We start from the raw sequence: 18,893 nt of genomic DNA on the forward strand, positions 1-18,893 counted from the left end.
AAATCAATTGCTTAAGAGAAACCCTTTTTTTTTTTTTTCTCTGATACCAAGATGAGGAAGGACCTATGGGTCTTCATAAAGAGCACACCACATAAGGAACTGAGCAACATCTTCACAATAATTTTTACAACAAACACATAACCCTGATTCTTAAATTTCCCTCCAGGATGACTAACACAATTCTATGTGGGGGCCTAATGACTAATTCAGAAAGAGATTTAACAGAATTTAGAGGGGGAAAAAATAGACTGAATGTCCTAGAGACAATCCAAAACGGATTAGGATTGAAATAATCTCATAAAAATCTGAGGAGCCTGGTCAGAAGAATAAGCCACCCTACTTCCCATAGAATTGCCTTGAGGGGCTATCAGTGAACCAAACCAATAATTTAATCAAGAAGTAGATTTTGTTTCTTTGAGTTACACAAATAAGAACAGCTTGCCGTAAACATTGCCTGCCTTTGACCATGGTTGCAGAAATATCAGCATTAAAAACAAGTAAAACAGTGAGCTAAATATCTCTTTTTTAAAAGAAAATATTTAAAAAGAAACCCTCCTACTCTCAATAAAGTGTTCGTAGGACATATAACCTATGGTATTTTTAGCTCCACTTCATGAAATCCTCATATGAAACCATCTATATTTAAGATTTTCTCCTGATAAAAATTTTTTCCTGTAGTGGTTTTAAATTGTGTCAACAAATTCTATGATTCTCCCTTCAGGATGTGGAGCTTAATTCCTCTTCTTATTTAGTGACTCCCTTCTAATGAATACAATACAGCCCAAGTGATGATTTGTTTTAGGGAATATTCTTCTTAAATATATTTAGTAAATATGATGTGTTCTCTTTAAATTTTAGTCAATAGATATATCCTTCCTAGCAGTATATTAAGAAATATTTAAACCTTTGAAAGCAGAGAGTAACAACTGATTTGATCTCCTTATATTTTGATATATTGAATACATTCTTAAATAAAATCATTAATATAATTCTGTGAATGTCATTTTATGAGCCAGAATGGCATAGTATGTCCAACTCTGCAGCTTTGGCTGTGTAACCTTGGGAACGTTACTCAACGGGACTGTGCCTCTGTTTTCTTCTCTAAAAATGGGGATAATAATAGAATATAACTTATAGGATAGTTGTGAAGAGTATATAAATTAATTTATATTAAGTAATCAAAATACTGCCTGACAAATTGTAAGTCCTCCATAAATGTTAGGGGGAAAAAAGATTGATTCAGTAGATGTATAAAAAATTCATTTTCATTAAATATATTCTAAAAGAATATTTCTTAAAGCAAGTTTTTGGTAAATTTGATCGAGTCAGGAATTGGTTATTCAGTAACTGATTTTTTTTTTTTTTTTAGTTTTATTTTATGGTATGCGGGCCTCTCACTGTTGTGGCCTCTCCCGCTGCGGAGCACAGGCTCCGGACGCGCAGGCTCAGCGGCCATGGCTCACGGGCCCAGCAGCTCCGCGGCATGTGGGATCCTCCCGGACCGGGGCACAAACCCGCATCCCCTGCATCGGCAGGTGGACTCTCAACCACTGCGCCACCAGGGAAGCCCTCAGTAACTGATTTTTATCGTTTAATTTTATATTAATTTCTATGCTATCTGTTGATGATGATTATTTATGTATTTATTGTTTGTGATTGTGCTTTAAAATTTTATTTCTCCAAAAATCATGCCATAGATGTCATACATGATTAAATATGTAATCACTATTTTAAAAGGCAGTAATCAGTATAAAAAGTCCTTGAAGATTTCAAGAACTGGTATTCAGAGCATACATGGTTAGAAATCTGATTCATCCACCAACCAGAGAAGGTTTCTCTGATATTTTACAGCCCTAACTGAAAAATGAAATATTAAGAACATTTTATTATATTATTTTCACACTTGAATATAAAGTTGCCGAAATAGATACGGAAGGTATGAGTTATAAGTAAAGTACAGGAGTTTGCTGAAGAAAAAATTTAAGACTCAGACACCCTGAGTCCGCTAGATGACAAGTAATCCAGGGTCACAAAAACATCTTCATCTTTGCAGTACTGTACAATGTTTCCTAATTGCATTTAATAGAAAATTTTTATCAGATCATTCTTTAAGGGAATGAGAACACAAATCTCTGCCTTGTTTGATTTTGTTGGTAGCCCAGTGCACACTGGACATTAATTAATAGTTAATAGCTGAACAATTCAGGCAGCCTGTTTTGGATCCAAAAATATTCTTAAAGATGGGAAAGCCATATTAACGACAGTAAGCTGTAATATCCAGCTGGTTCTGCTGATCCCAAATCACAGGATTTTTGCTTTGCAAGGGGCTCTGTAAATCATCTAGCCCAAACCTTCAACTGAGGCTACTTAAGGGAAGTTTTTAGAGACTTCAAAGGCTTCATAAGACCATATATTTGCTAGGACTACTTATTACAGCTAAATGCTCCAAGGCTTTTGAATGTACCCATGTACTGAAGAAATTATTCAGCTCGTTGAAGGTCACTTATTAAAATGTGGCTCTGGGCTACTTGGAGAGAAAGAAAAGTGTAAAAGGCAAGGAGAGGCTGGAGGAAACTCTCATGTCAGGTAACTGCGGCTGCTGCCCAGGCTGTGGTTGGGTGTGCAAGGATGATTTTAGACACAATACACAGGCTTCCAGTTCACCAGGAGACAAGGCATACTTGATTGTCACACATGAACATGATGCTACTACAGTCTTCCAAGTTATGGAATTGTTTTACCATTTTCTTTAGCCTTTTTTCCCCCAAAGGAAACACTGGATTTGAGAAACTTCATCTAAAGAAATTGATGACCTGAATATCATGGATATTTACTGTTACATAACACTTGGAAAACTGAGACCCAAAGGGTCTAGTCTTGCATTGGTGTAGCATTTCAAGAACATCCTAAACAGGGATTCCAATCTTCTTACACATCCCTTCTCCCCTCCAGCCTCTTATGCTCCCTGAGTTTACCGTCCATCCTACTGTGCTTTCCTACAAGGAACCCACCAGACACTTCACTACCTCCCACCACTGTCAGCCTCCTGTGAAAGGTAGTTTGTCTTTTACTGTTTCCCTCAAGACTTGACTGAGTGGATTTAGACCTCTTTCTCTCGGAGAGCAGGGAGCAGGGGAAGCTAAATGGGATATGACCAAATGCATTTTCACTGGGGATTGGCGTGGGGCACGAGATGGTGAAGGAAAGGGTACACATTTCACTCATAAATGCTTGTCCCGCTGGAGGTTACGTAAACTATCAAACATTATGTAATCACATATGCTGACTCTGTGATTAGCTCTGTTTTAGGCGTTGGTGACTGACTTTTGAACCAATCAAACAAACCACAAAGGTAATTCAACCCTTCGCAACTTGTCAATGCCCTGATTCGTCAAAGCACAGAGTTGATGCCTTATGATGGATGGTTATCAGAACAAAGTTCCTAAATTTTATTTGTGGTTTGTGCCTAACATTAAAATGATAAGATTATACTCATGTTAGGAATATTATGGGTAGGAGGAAGACATCATCACAAAGGGCTGTACACTTGCATCAGATTATGGATTAAAATAAAGGCAGACAACTTTGTAGCTCGTGTTGCATATGGCTCTCTCTTTGGTGCTGTGATATTAAAGCTACATTTTGGGGAGCAGAAACAGGTCAGATTTAGACAGACACTTTTGAATGTTACGTGCCTCTTTTTTTCTCTCTCTCTATTGGCATGCATGACTAAGTAGCTCCTACATTACATGGGAATTGGGTATTTATTACATTTGCAACTAATTTCTCAGATTTTCAGGAAGGGAATCCTGTATTTAGTACTGGGTTACTGGGAAGATAATCTTTATCTAGAAAAAAAAGGGAATTAAAATTAGTACAGTCAATAGAAATTTATTATTTTCCTGTTCATAATCATTTAAAAATAAATTTAGATTTATCTCTCGGAGACCTCAAGTATATCTAAAACTCTCAAAGATGATGAGAAAAACATGTAAAAAGGGAGTTCCAGAAGATAATTTGGAGATGTCTATAGGAGGAAAATTTGAGGGCACCTTTGTTTTGTGAGACTGCCTATAAGAGCAGTCAAGAAACTGATGGATGAATTTTGGTTCTGACTGGGCTGACAAAGATTTGGAGACAACTTGCTTCCGTTTTTGTAAATTTGATAGGTTACTATTACATTTGGGGATGTAGGTTTGCATAGAAGGTCACTCTTGAGAGCCTAAGCGAAACAAATTTTAAGTTAGTATGGTTATCTGGGGAGGTCTTCTAAGGTACTCTGCATAGTAGCAATGTTCAGAGACCACCGTCTATTATCATTCAAGAAGACACAAGTATATATATATGTTATAAGGCAGTAAGTGCAGTATGAGATGAAGTTCCAGGTTTATAAAAGAATAAAGGAAGCTGACTGACTGAATAGTGTCTTTTACCAAGCTGTACCCATGACTACATCTGGTTCACATAAGCAACTTTTGATTTTTATGGTTCTTTCAGATTAAATTTTTTTTTTTTTGGAATCCTGTAGGTGAGCTACTTGCATAATTATTTACTATGGCTACAGCTTTTTTATAGCACCACTGACGTCAGAATTTGGTAAACATTGCTTGCCCTCTGCCATACTAATTTTGTACATTCAATTCAATTTAATGGATGTTTGCAGAACACAGCAATAAATGCTAGAAAACCAGAGTAAAACAAAAACAAAAAGCAGTAGAGGAATTGATTATATGGCATCTTATAGATGCACAGGTGATAACAGAACTGTGCTTTTAACTGTATTCATCCAAAGTAGTTACTGTGTATTATCATTTTTTAGAGTTTTGGTTTTTGTTTGTTTCGTAGAACCAGTTTGGGTCTCTGAGTGTGCTGCTAAGGGGTCCAAGAGGAAGCCAATATTGGATTTATAATAATAGTTACCCTCATGACATATGGTTCTTTTACCAGCACATATCAGCTTTCTTTTTATTTATTTACTCACGATGCTCTCATTTGGCTAGCTGGCTTGTTTCATAACTCAGCCTGACCCCAGGACCCAAGGAATCTCAGTACTTCTTATACTGGTTTTTAGAGTCTACTCCTATAAAGCCCCTTCACTGATCACACTGCCTGCCAGGGACTCTGCCTCTCAGAAAGATCACAGGGCTCCATACTGACCCAGAAAGCCCTGGGACTCTGATCTGCCAAGCCCTGTCCTGTCCGGGCCTGACACATGATATTCTCTTCTTCAATCACAAGTCTGACTTGGAAATTGGTGTTTTTGCATGCTTGAATGTGTGAATGTGGTAACTTGTAGCCACTAGCACATGTACACATAGCAGCTTCAGAGGACTGATTCTGTATTTCGTTTCCCAGAAGTCACTACCATGCAGATTTTCTGAGAAACATTTGTGTGTAGCAGGATAATGTACTGGTTTCTGTCCTTTTTGTTTCCTGTTCTTATGCCACGCTGTGATGTTGCCCTTCTTGAGAGGCAGTGATGCCAGATACTGGGATGGACAGGCCGAACACAAGGATTAGAAGAAAGTGGTTTCCCTGGCAACAATAACCATGCGAGGGGAGCCACACTACTTATCCACTACGCATGTCACTTTTTCTCTGCTTTAAATAACACAGAGGACCTGAATGCTATGTATCTGATTCTGAATCATTTCTAGTGGATGGAACTACAGAAAACCAGCACAGTTTAAAAAGAATTTGGATATTTGACCAGTGTGCCATATACTTTTTCTATGTTAATAGACACCTCCCAAAGTATCTCCTTTCTATTAGTGTGTCATTGCTTTTGCACTTTTCATGACATGAAGCTGAGAAATAGTTTTCTCTTTCAAAGACAAAGCAGGTAAAGAATTTGCAAAAATACCAGATTTTTAAAAAATTATAAGAAAACTCTAATTATATCTCTTAACATTTCAAAATTATCCTTTCTACACCAGTGGCCAAAAACAATCTGTAGATGAAATGATATGATAAGAAAGGCAAGAAAGTCACTCTAAATTAATAACTTCATCCTAGTTCTTTATAGTGCTTTTTTTAAAAAAGTCTTTAAATTATTCTTTTCTGAACTCTGCATTTATTTTATTGGTATCTTGACATTAGTTTATTAACATTTTGATGTGATTATTAGTCATTGCTGATTAAATATTAATTAAATGGGAAGGAGTGTGCTGAATAATGCTCTCCATATTTGCTGGTCAGCACTTTACATTTATCTATCTATCTATCTATCTATCTATCTATCTATCTAGTATCATCCCACACAACCAGGTATAATTTTGGTATCAGAGTATTGCACACAGCCTAAAGTCAAAAAACTGTCATTATATCTAAAAACAACTAACTATTGTTGAAAGAAATGGTCACTTTTTAAAATACTACCCCTCAAACGCTGACCCATCTTTGAAAAATCAGTCGTTATCCATTACTTTCTTAAATTTTCTGACTTATTATTAATAACTGGTAAAATCTGAAGTACTGAATAGTTATACATTCCTGAAAAAAATTCTAATTTGAGCTAAACTGGGTAAAAGTATAGGACAATGCTACCAATGCTTGGGTTATATTTCTATACTATACAGAAATATAACCCAAGTCACAAATACAAGCTACATGTGAAATTTTAAACTTTCTAATAGTTGCTTTTATAAAAGGGAGAACAGGTGAGATTAATGTTAATAATCTATTATTTAAGCAAACATCTAAAATATTATAATTTCCATATAAAACCAATATAAAAGTTACTAGTGAGATTTTACATTATATTTTTCATACGCAGTCTTCAACATCTGACTTGTATTTTACATTTAAGCACATCTCAGTTTGGCCCAGCCGTATTTCTAGTGTTCAACAGCCACATGTGGCTAGTGGTTACCATATGGGACAGCACAGGTCTAGAACATAAAATATCACCCAAGTCATTTGAGGTTCAGTTCCTTAAAAGTTAAAATGCTGATCCTATAAGTAAAAATCTATCTCTTGAGCTGTTTGGAAAAGTTAATAGATTGACTGTTTTCTGGATTCAAATACTAGGTGCTCCTGAAAAAATGTTTAAATAATCAATAATCATAAGAACTTTTCCAAGGTTCTTCCCAGAGACATTAATTAAGTTGATGATAATATGATTTCAGAGACTAGAAAGCACTGACAAATTTAGCTAATTCTGTTAATCCCATAAGATATTCTTGGAAAAAAATTCTTTGCAGATTTAGTATATCAGCGTGTTGTAGTAGAATAATTGAACTGAGAATATCTTACAGAAACCAGCTCTTTGCTGAATTTCATTATAACCAAAATTTTGGGGATGTAAATATACACTGTGGACTGAGTGACTAAACCGAGGAAACCATGAGTTTTTCTAAAGGAGGTTTCATTCCAGTCTCCTAAATTACAGAGATATACTTGCCTTCTTCTGAATGACATTACAGAGAAGAAATAGAGAAAGAAAGGGTATGAATGGTTTATCTCTGCCAATGGGCTGAGTGAAGAAAATGTCCTTTTCTCCCAATTTGCTGTAATATTTAGAAATCATTTTTAGAAAGCCTGGCTAGCAGGAATTACAAGTAAATTTTTAATAATTTCCATGGATATCATAATTACAAAAATATTTGGAATAAATAAGGAACTATTATGTGAGCTCACAAACTCATTTATAAGCTTTCTATTTTCAAAAAAATTCGAGACAAGTGTTTCATTTGGTGATTCTGCCTCTTACCATTTATTAATTCTATCAACAGCCCAATGAGATTTCTGAGAACCTATTCTCATTAGACAACTTGAACAAGTCCAAATTGTCAACAATTAACAGTAACCAATTTGTGAATTCAAGTGAAAAATTATCTACTATAAAATGGATCAGACTAATAGAAGAACTAGATTTCTACAGGGATGAAAGTGGCTTGTGAGATATAGAGGCAAGCAGCAACAAATAACTGGTGGTACATTACCGGTATACCATCATTTATTTAATTTACTGAGGCAACAGATATTTTTTAGAACTCCTACTATAAGCAAATTGCTTGTCTTAGATGAAGTAGGAACTCAAAAGACAAATCGGATGTGAATTCTACATTTAAGGATTTATAATGTAGTGGGTGGAAAAAGACCATAAATAGCTATAATGGAAGCCCAAGAATTTTGAGAGATCTGAGGAAGGGAGATCAGCTTCAAGGGTAGGAGCTGGTATTGTCAGGTAAGTAGACAGAGCAACTTCCCAGGGGAAGTAGATTTGAGCTGGGCCTTGATGAATGGAACGAACTTAGTCTTACAAAAAAGGAGGAGGCATTTAGGTAGAGAAAATGTTAGCAAAGGCAAGACTCTTACGAGAACACAGGAAAAATTTGATCTAGAAGTAGTGATGTATGTCTATGCATTTTCAAAGATCCTGTTCTGCATGGAAAAAAGTTCTACCACATTAAGGTTTAGCCAGCAAAAGGAAAATAATTTATTTATATCAAATGGGAAAGGAGCTTAGTTAAAATAATATGAATTAGAATTTGATGTTATTATCAGTAACAAATACAGGCAATTTTTATCCAGTAAATTTTGGCTTTATATTTTATTGCTGATACTTTGTTTTTATGTTATCTATATCAGATCTATAGATAATTTCACTAAGCATAATATTGTCTAGGTCCACTGATGTTGCTACAAATGGCAGAACTTCATTCTTTTTTATGGCTGAGTAATATCTCATAGTATTTATGTATATATATATGTGTGTGCCTATATCTATTTATATACCACATCTTTTTTATCCATTTGTCTATTGATGGACACTTGATGGACACTTCCATATCCTGGCTTTTGTAAGTAGTGTTGCTATGAACATTGGGGTGCATGTATCTTTTCAAATCATGTATGTTTTCATTTTTTCTGGATATATACCCAGGAGTAGAACTGCTGGGTCATATGGTTGTTCTAATTTTAGTTTTTTGAGAAACCTCCATATTGTTTTCCACACTGGCTGCCTCAATTTACATTCCCACCAACCCGTACAAGGGTTCCCTTTTCTCGATATCCTCTCCAATGTTTGTGATTTGTAGACTTTTTGATGATAGCCACTCTGACAGGTGTGAAATGACATCTCATTGTTGTTTTGATTTGAATTTCTCTGATAATTAGCAACAGTGAGCATATTTTCATGTAACTGGGAACTTAGCCATCATTGTGATGTGTTTCCAGCTGTTAGCCAGCTGTATGTCTTCTTTGGAAAAATGTCTATTTAGGTCTTCTGCCCATTTTTTGATTAGGCTTTTTGGTTGTTGTTATTGAGTTGTATGAGCTGTTTATATATTTTGGATATTAGTCCCTTGTTGGTCATATCATTTGCAAATATTTTCTCCCATTCAGTAGGTTGTCTTTTCATTTCGTGGATGATTTCCTTTGTTGTGCAAAAGCTTTTAATTTTAATTAGGTCCCATTTGCTTATTTTGCCTTAGGAGACAGATCCAAAAAATATTGCTACAATTTATATCTAAGAGTGTTCTTCCTATGTTCTCTTCTATGAGTTTTATGGTCTCAGGACGGACACTGGTTTTAGATTGTTGAGATATGTAATGGTAAGGGATGCCTTTTGTGCCCCCATGTCACATCCCCTCAGCCTGCCTCTAACTTAAGCAACAAGCAATGGTGGATAGTTTCTATGCATAGCACCACAGCCCTACCTCAAGTGCCTACCAAGTCTGTCTACTTTTATAGTTTAGGATTTTTGCAAGCAAAGGACCATTCAGCCAGGAGCAGGGCAGTATGGAATTGCAGGGGAATTAACACCTCTGGGAGCAAACCTCGACTAGTGGAGAAGGGGAGGTGATGGACAAGCCTCAGCCATCATCTTCCCTCCATCATATGTGGAGGGAAGTTCTAAGGTCATGGGGGCTCAGAGAGTCCCTAACTGTACAGAGCCACAGCTGTCCACAACATTAATAGCTCACTACTGCACCCTTTACTGGCTTTGTCTTTTTCCCTGTCTCACTCTCCAGCCCCCTCACTCCTGCTTCTGGGTATCACCTCCCAAATAAATCATCTGCACCCAAGTCCTTGTTTTGGGCTCAGTTTTGTGAAAGAACCAAATATCACCATTCCCATAAAAAAGTAGGTACTTTTTAAAGAAAATCAAGTTTGAGTAACAAAATGACTAAAGAACTTAGCCCCTCAGAAGAAAGCTGAGATGAGAAAGCCTGAGTCCCACTGCGTGAATGGATTGTAACTAAAGGGCTAATTTATAAATCAGTTGTTTTAAACCTGGAATATATTTCCTAATGGAAACACATCACAATGATGGCTCGGTTCCCAGTTAACAGAAATGAATTAAGCTTGTGAATAACTTCAAATATTAAGTAGTAGATGTAATTTAATTTATCCTGTTTTCTGGAATCACACTGTACTAGTTAGCTGAGGCTACTATAACAAAATACCAAAGACTGTGTAACTTAAACAACAGAAATGTATTTTCTCACTGGTTTGGGGGCCAGAAGTCCAAGACCAAGGTGTCGGCATTGTTGGTGTCTTCTGAGGCCTCTCTCCTTGGCTCATAGATCCGCCTTTCCCCCGTGTATTCACATGTTCTTCCCTCTGTACATGTCTGTGTCCAAATCTCCTTTTCCTATAAGGACACCAGGCATATTAGATTAGGGCTCCAAATGCTCTCATTTGATTTAATTATCTCTTTTACAACCCCATCTCCAAATATATTCACATTCTGAGGTACTTGGGGTTAGGATTTCAACACATGAATTTGGGGGTAGGGACACAGTTCAGCCCATAACACATATTTATCTTTAAATTTTTAGTTACAAAGTATTTGATACATGTAAATAAATAAACACCAATGAAATCACAATTCAGCTTAATAATTAGAGCATTATAGATACCTTTGCAACCACCTGCATTCTCCTTCTTCTATCTTCCTCTTTCCCCTCAAGAAGTAAATACTATCCTGAATTTTGTTTACCAACTACTTGCTTTTTAACAGATTTATCACATATAAATGTATAATTAAGCAATACATTGTGCTTTTTTGAGCTTTATAAAAATAGCATCATTTGGTATATAGTTTTATATGACTTTTCCCTCTAAACAGTATGTGTCTAAGATTTATCCATACTGAAGCAAGCAGGTAAGGTTCATTCATTGCACTACGGCATAATATTCCACTAAGCGACTATACATATACATATCTATTCATTCTCCTATTGAGAGCATTTAACTTGTTTCCAGGTCTTTGTTATTAATTATGCTGCTCTCGTTGTACGTATTTCTTTCATGTGTGTAAGACAGATGCTCTGTACCCAGGAGTGGAATTGCTGGGTTATAAGGAATGTGATTACTCACCAGAACAAGAGAGTTACCAAATTGTTTTCAGAGTAGTAGTGCCAGTTTATGTTCACACCAACAGTGTCTAAGGTCTCTTTGATGATTTGTACTGTGGCCAATACATGACATTGTCAGGCTTGTAAATTTATGCCAATGATGTTATGATGTCAAATGATAGCAAATTATTTATAATTTACATTTTCCTAACAACTAATAATTGTTATGAACCTCTTTTATTATGTTTATGAGATATACATGTTTTCTCTTCTATGAAATACCTGTTTTCTTTTTTTGGTCAATTTTTCTTCTGAATCTTCTTTTGTCTTCTTTTTATTTACAAGAGTTTTTCTGTACCTATTTTCTAATCCTTTTCTGCCTACTTGTTGAAAATATCTTATTTCAGTTTGTAGTATCTTTTTATTTCCTTTATGTGTATTTTGATGAACAGAGATTCTTAATTTTAATGTGGTTAAACTTAGCAGTCTCCTCCTTTATAATTATTACTTTTTGTGCATTGCTTGAAAAATTCTTCCCTATCCTGAGGTCATAGTTTTCTCCTAAACTTTTTATCTTATGGATATTTCTTTTTATGTCTTAAGAAATTCTTTCCTATGATGTCACAAATACATTTTCTCTAAAATGTTTATGGTTTATCCTTCACACTTATGTTTATTTCTTCAGTAATGGACTTCTGCATATGGCATAAGGTAGAAACCTAATTGCGTTTTCCTTCCACATGGATAATCAATTATTCTATCAATGTTAGAATAAAGACACCACTAAGTTTTTGTACCTATTGCTAAGTATTCCTGTTAAATCTGAAACTTTAGAAAGAGGAGGAGGTATATATGCAGTCATAAGCATAAAAATATATCAACAGTCAGAAGCCATTCAGTCTTTTTGTTAGCTGAACAGCTAGTGGAGGTTATGAAAAAGAAGGAAGAATGATTTCCACTGCAGAGAACTTTCAATGCTATATTGAAAGGGAGAGGGTAGAAGAAAGGAAAAAACAAAAAGGAAATGGGTGTCCAGTTAGGGTGGAGACAGTGAGATGTATCCTAACTAGGAATCATTTGTAATGTACAGGATATTCATAAGCCTGAATGTGGAATCAGAAACCATCTGACCTTAACTTTAAAATATATATGTTTTAAGAAGACCTTTATTTATTGTCTACTTTAATTCCTTCATCTTGTCAGATATACATGGAAGAAACAGAGATATGAAGTGACTACCCAAAAGATACATGGTGGATTAGGGGCAAAGCTGTGATTATAGTTTAAGTCAGACTTGTGAAGGTAGTAGCCCTATAGCCAAATAAAAATGACAGGGATATACATTATTTGTTTTTATCCATCAACACAGTTTGAAAACTTTTTTGACTTTTCTTTATTTGCTAAATGTATAGAAATGTAAACCCTAGCATAATGTAAAAGATACATTTTGAAAATTTTATTCTTTATGCCTCTACCAAGAAGGAACTTTAAGCCTAAAGATAATTTCTATCATATTCTTAGCATGAGTGGATTTCGTCTTTTAAAGCTTATCAGTTGGCTTCAGTGTGGAAAACATAAGCAATAAAATATTTCTCTCTTGATAAACAAGTTGAACATTCTCACTGCTGGTTAGTATGAATAGTTTTGTTTGGCTACTGACAGATAATAGTTTGAGGATACCATAAAAGAGTAACCAAAAAACACATGTTTAGCTTCACTAGACTTCTTTTATAGCTGATAAAATGTTACAAAGCTCACAAGCTATGATCCATGTATTTATGACTTGAGGTTCTATAACTTTATTTTCTCTTGTGGACAAAACACACAATAGCTATAAAAATTTTTCTTATAGATAGAATTTTCATTCTTCGACAAAGATGTACCATTGTGGGTTATAGCACTTGACTGCCCGGAAATTATTTCTCAGCCTACTATGTACAAAAGCAACTTTTACTTTATAGATATGCATCAGGAACTTGGAACTCTGGAGGGAGGTTCTTCCTTTCTTCTTTAAAACAAAATTGTTCTGCAAATAGCTAGTGAGTCATCAACTTCTTAGGTTTATGAAGTACTGTTCAAGTTATTTCTTCATTTTTTGCATCCTTAAAACTTGACTCTATCTTAACATTGTCGCTATATCAAAAGATGGACCAAAACCACAAAGTGAGACCAGATTATTTTATAGGAAAGTGAAATACTGCAAAGGGAATGTTATTGGTAAGAATTTATCTTTAAATAAAGATTATAATAAGAGCTTTAAATACAAATTTAAAATAGTCTTATAGGTGCCTGGCAAGATGGCAGAGTAGGAAGACCTTGAACTCACCTCCTCTCATAGTCACACCAAAATTACAACTATTTACAGAGCAACTGTTGATGAATGACACTGGAATCTAGCAGAAAAGATCTTCTATTATACAACTAAAGATATAAAGAAGGAAACACAATGATGAGACAGGTAGGGGTTAAGACCCATACCCTCGAGTGGGCGATACACAAACAGGAGGACAATCAAAACTGCAGATGTTTGCCCCAAGGAGCAATGGGTCTCTGCAGCCCAGGGGTGCTTCACCAGGATGACAAGCCCCCAGAACGTTTGGCTTTGAAGGCCAGATGGACTTACTTTTGGAGACACAGAGGGCTGTGGGAAATAGAGAAATCTCACGTGCTCCAGGATCCAAGGTAGAAGCAGTAATTTGAAAGGATCCTGGGTCAGACCTACCTTTTCATCATGGAGAGCCTTCCAGACAGGCAGGAGGCAACTGGAGCTCACCTTGGGGACATGATACTGCTGGCAGCTATTTTTGGGAGCTTGTTCTACCATGTGGATGCTCTTGCTGGTAAGCGTCATTTTGGAATCTTCCCCCTAGGTTATTAATACTAGGACCCAACTCTGCCCACCAGCCTGTTGGCACCAGTACTCAGATGCCTCAGGCCAAGCAGCTAGAAACACAGCACCATCTACCAACAGGCCTTCTGCCTTAAGACCCACTGAGCCCACAGCTGTCCCAGGACGTAGCCCTGTTCACCACAGGGACCAAGACCCAGCAGCACATACTAGTGCAACAGCACTAGCCCCGGGACCCCCAGGGTCCTGCAGCCAGAGACCTCAGGACACAGCTCTGCCCACCAGTGGGCAGGCACCACCCCTAGGACCCCCTGCTCCCTGGCCGTATCCACCAGCGAGCTGGCACTAGCCTCAGGATCAGCCTCACCCACCAGTGGATAGAAATTAGCCCTGGGACCCCCTGGGCCCTAGCCCCATCAACAAGCAGGTGGACACCAGCCCCAGGACAACAGCAACCCCACAGCCTGTCATGACAGGACTCAGCCCATCCACCAGCAGGGTGGCATCAACCCTGGGACCACCTAGGCTCCAGTCCTGCTCACCATCAGGCCAACACCAACTCTGAGATACCTTGGACCCCTCAGCCAGCCATCCCAGGATTCAGCCTCAACCCCTAACAGGCTGACACAAGCTTTGGAACACCCTGCACCCTGCAATCAGCCATGTCAGGAATAGGTCTCACCCACAAGAGGGCCAACACCAGCTCTAGGACCCCCAGGGCCTGCAGCCAGAGACCCTAGGATCCAGCTCTGCCTGCCAGTGGGCTGGCACTAACACCAGGACTTGGCTTCGCCCATTGGTGGGCAGGTACCAGGCCCAGGATCTCCTGGGCCCTGACACCACCCATCAGCAGGTAGACAGCGACCCCAGGACAACCACAGCCCTTCACCCTCCCTTGTCAGGACCCAGCCAACCCACCAGCAAGCTGGCACCAGACCCAGGATGCCATGGGTCCTGGCCCTAACAAACAGCAGGCCAACACTAGCTCTGAGATACCTTTGACCCCTCAGCCAGCTGCCTAGGATCCCGCCCTATTTACCAGTGGGCCAGTACCAGCTTTGGGACACCCTAGAACCTGTAGCTAGTCATATTAGGAATTGACCCCATGCACCAGCAGGCCGACACTAGATCTGGGAATCCTGGCCTCACAACCACCCACCCCAGAACCTGATTCTGCCTACCAGTGGGCCAGCACTAGTCCTGGGTTCCCCCAGGGTTCCATAGCCAGCTACCTCATGACCCAGCCCTGTCAACCAGTGGCCAGTAGCCTCTGCACAAGGCAGGGCTGGTTACCAACTGGACCAGGGGCCAGCCACGCCTACCAGACTGCAAACAGTAGTCAGCCAGCCACAACAGAGGGACCCACACATTCCAAATAGGGAGTACCACTAGAGAATATAGCTCTGATGACCAGAGGAGAATGCACTGCTAAGATGCATAGGATGTCTTCTACAAAAGGCCACTTCTCCAAGTTGGGAAATGTAACCAACCTACGAGATACATAGGAATAAAGTCAGCAAATTAGGTAAAAAGAGATGACAGAGGAACATATTTCAAAGGAAGGAATAAGACAAACCCCCAGAAGAACTACATAAAATGGAGATGGTAATGATTATAAAGATTATCAGAGACTCAGAGAAGAATGAATACAGTGAGAAGTTTAACAAAAAGTTAGAAAATATAAAGAAGAAGCAAAAAGAGCTGCAGAATACAAAATTGAAATGAAAAACTACACTAGAAGGAATCAATATAGATTATAAGATACAGAGGAATAAGAATGGATCATTAAGCTGGAAGGCAGAGTAGTAGAAATCACTGAAGCTGAACAGAAAAAAAGAAAAAAACAACGAAACGAAATTAGGACAGTTTAAGAAATCTCTGGGACATCAAGCATACTAACATTCACATTATAGGGATCCCAGAAGAGAGAAAGAAAGAGGCAGAGAACATATTTGAGCATAATAGCTGAAAACTTCCCTAACCTGCGAAAGAGAACAGATATCCAGGTCCAGGAAGCACAGAGAGTCCAACACAGGATCAACCCAAAGAGGACCAAACCAAGACATACTGTAATTAAAGTGGCAAAAGTTAAAGAGAGGATATTAAAAACAGCAAGGAAGGGGCTTCCCTGGTGGCGCAGTGGTTGAGAGTCCGCCTGCCGATGCAGGGGACACGGGTTCGTGCCCCGGTCTGGGAGGATCCCACATGCCGCGGAGCGGCTGGGCCCGTGAGCCATGGCCGCTGAGCCTGCGCGTCCGGAGCCTGTCCTCCGCAGCGGGAGAGGCCACAACAGTGAGAGGCCCGCGTAACGCATAAAAAAAAAAAAAAAAAAAAAAAAAAAAACAGCAAGGAAAAGCAACAAATTACATACAAGGGAACTCTCATAAGGCTATGATCTGACTTTTCAGCAGAAACTCTGCAGGCTAGAAGTGGACGGCACAATATATTTAAAGCAATGAAAGGGAAAAATCTAAAACCAAGAATACTCTATCTGGAAAGGCTTTCATTCAGATTTGATGGAGAGATCAAAAGTTTTACAGACAAGCAAAATTTAAGAGTTCAGCACCACCAAACCAGCTTTATAAGAAATATTACAGGAACTTTTGTAAGTGAAAAAGGAAAGGACACAACTACAAATGTGAAAATTACAAAAGGAAAAAGCTCATCAGTAAAGGCAAATGTACAGTAAAGGTAGTAAATCAACCACATATAAAGTTAGTAGGAAGGTTAAAAGACAAAGGTAGTAAAATCATCTATAGCTGCAATAAGTAGTTAAGGGATACACAAAACACAAATATGATGTCAAAAACAGCAATCATGGGTGAGGGGAGTAAAAATGTAGGTTTGTTGAAATGAGTTTGAAATTAAGAGATAATCAACTTAAAATAATCATATATATATATATATATATATATACATATATATATACACACACACACAGAGATTGCTATATATAAACCTTATGGTAACTACAAACCAAAAATCCATAAAAGATACACACACAAAAAAGAGAAAATAATCCAAACATAAATTAAAGATAGTCATCAAATCAGAAGGGAAGAGAACAAAAGAAGAAAGGAACAAAAAGAACTACAAGACAACCCCCAAGTAATTAACAAATTGGCAATAAGTACATACCTATCAATAATTACTTTAAATGTAAATGGACTAGACACGCCAATCAAAAGTCATACGGTGCTCTTTCCTGGCTGGAACCATGGAGGGTGCAGAAGAGAAGAAAGAGAAGGTTCCTGCTGTGCCAGAAACCCTTAAGAAAAAGTGAAAGATGGGACTTCCCTGGTGGTCCAGTGGTGAAGAATGCCTTCCAATGCAGGGGACACAGGTTCAATCCCTGGTTGGGGAACTAAGACCCTACATGCCACAGGGCAACTAAGCCTGCACACTCTACAGCCTGTGCACTACAACTAGAGAGCCCATGTGTTGCAACTACTGAGCCCATGTGCTCTGGAGCCCGCATGCCACAACTAGAGAGCCTGCACACTGCAACTACTGAGCCTGGGCACTCTGGAGCCCATGTGCCACAACTAGAGAGAAGGCTGTGCGCCACAATGAAAGACCCCACATGCCGCAATGGAGATCCCACATGCTGCAACTAAGACCCGATCCAGCCAAATAAATAAATAAATAAATAAATAAATGAATACATGAATAAATATTTTTTTAAAAAAAAGAAAAAGTGAAAGAATTTCACAGAGCTTAAGATCAAGAGCCTAAGAAAGAAATCTGCCCAAAAGATGTTTTGAAAGGCAAGGAGGAAGCTTATCTATGAAAAAGCTAAGCACTATCACAAGGAATACAGGCAGACTGAAATTTGAATGGCTAGGATGGCAAGAAAAGCCGGCAACTTCCAGGTACCCACAGAATCAAAATTGGCATTTGTCATCAGTATCAGAGGTATCAATGGTGTGAGCCCAAAGGTTTGAAAGGTGTTGCAGCTCTTTCACCTCTGTCAGATCTTCAATGGCACCTTTGTAAAGCTCAACAAGGCTTCAATTAACATGCTGAGAATTGTGGAACCGTACATTGCATGGGGGTACACAAAACTGAAGTCAGTAAATGAATTGATCTACAAGCATGGTTTTGGTAAAATCAACAAGAAGCAAACTGCCCTGATGTATAATGTGTTGATTGCTTGATTTCTTGGCAAACATGGCATCATCTGCATGGAGGATCTGATTCATGAGATCTATACTGTTGGAAAACTTTTCAAAGAAGTAAACAACTTCTGTGGCCCTTCAAATTGTCTTCTCCATGAGGCAGAAGGAAGAAAAAGACTACCCGTTTTGTAGAAGGTGGAGATGCTGGCAACAGGAAAGACCAGATCAACAGGCTTATTAGAAGGATGAACTAAGGTATCTACCATGATTATTTCTGTAATCTAGTCAGTTAATAAACAGTGACTGTTTTCAAATTGAAAAAAAATTTCACAGAGTGGCTGAATGGATACAAAAACATGATCCATATATATGCTGCCTACAAGAGACTCACTTCACATCTAAAAATACACACAGGCTGAAAGTAGCCTGTGTGGTGATGCTGGAAAAGGTATGCATACCTTTCCTTGCATGGAAAAGGTATTCCATGCAAATGAAAATGAAAAGAAAGCCAGGGTAGCAATATTTATATTAGACAAAATGACTTTAAAACAAAGACTGTAACAAGAGATAAAGAAGGATATTACCTAATAATCAAGTGATCAATCCAAGAAGAAAACATAA

At 38.1% G+C, this 18,893-nt stretch overlaps 1 pseudogene; it reads left to right on the top strand.

Moving 5' to 3' along the window:
* Positions 1-17,371: 17,371 nt before the first annotated feature.
* LOC136120796 (large ribosomal subunit protein uL30-like) lies at positions 17,372-18,526 on the top strand (annotated as a pseudogene).
* Positions 18,527-18,893: the final 367 nt, after the last annotated feature.

This window comes from Phocoena phocoena, chromosome 3, assembly GCF_963924675.1.
Source record: "Phocoena phocoena chromosome 3, mPhoPho1.1, whole genome shotgun sequence".
NCBI classification, from domain to species: Eukaryota; Metazoa; Chordata; class Mammalia; order Artiodactyla; family Phocoenidae; genus Phocoena; species Phocoena phocoena.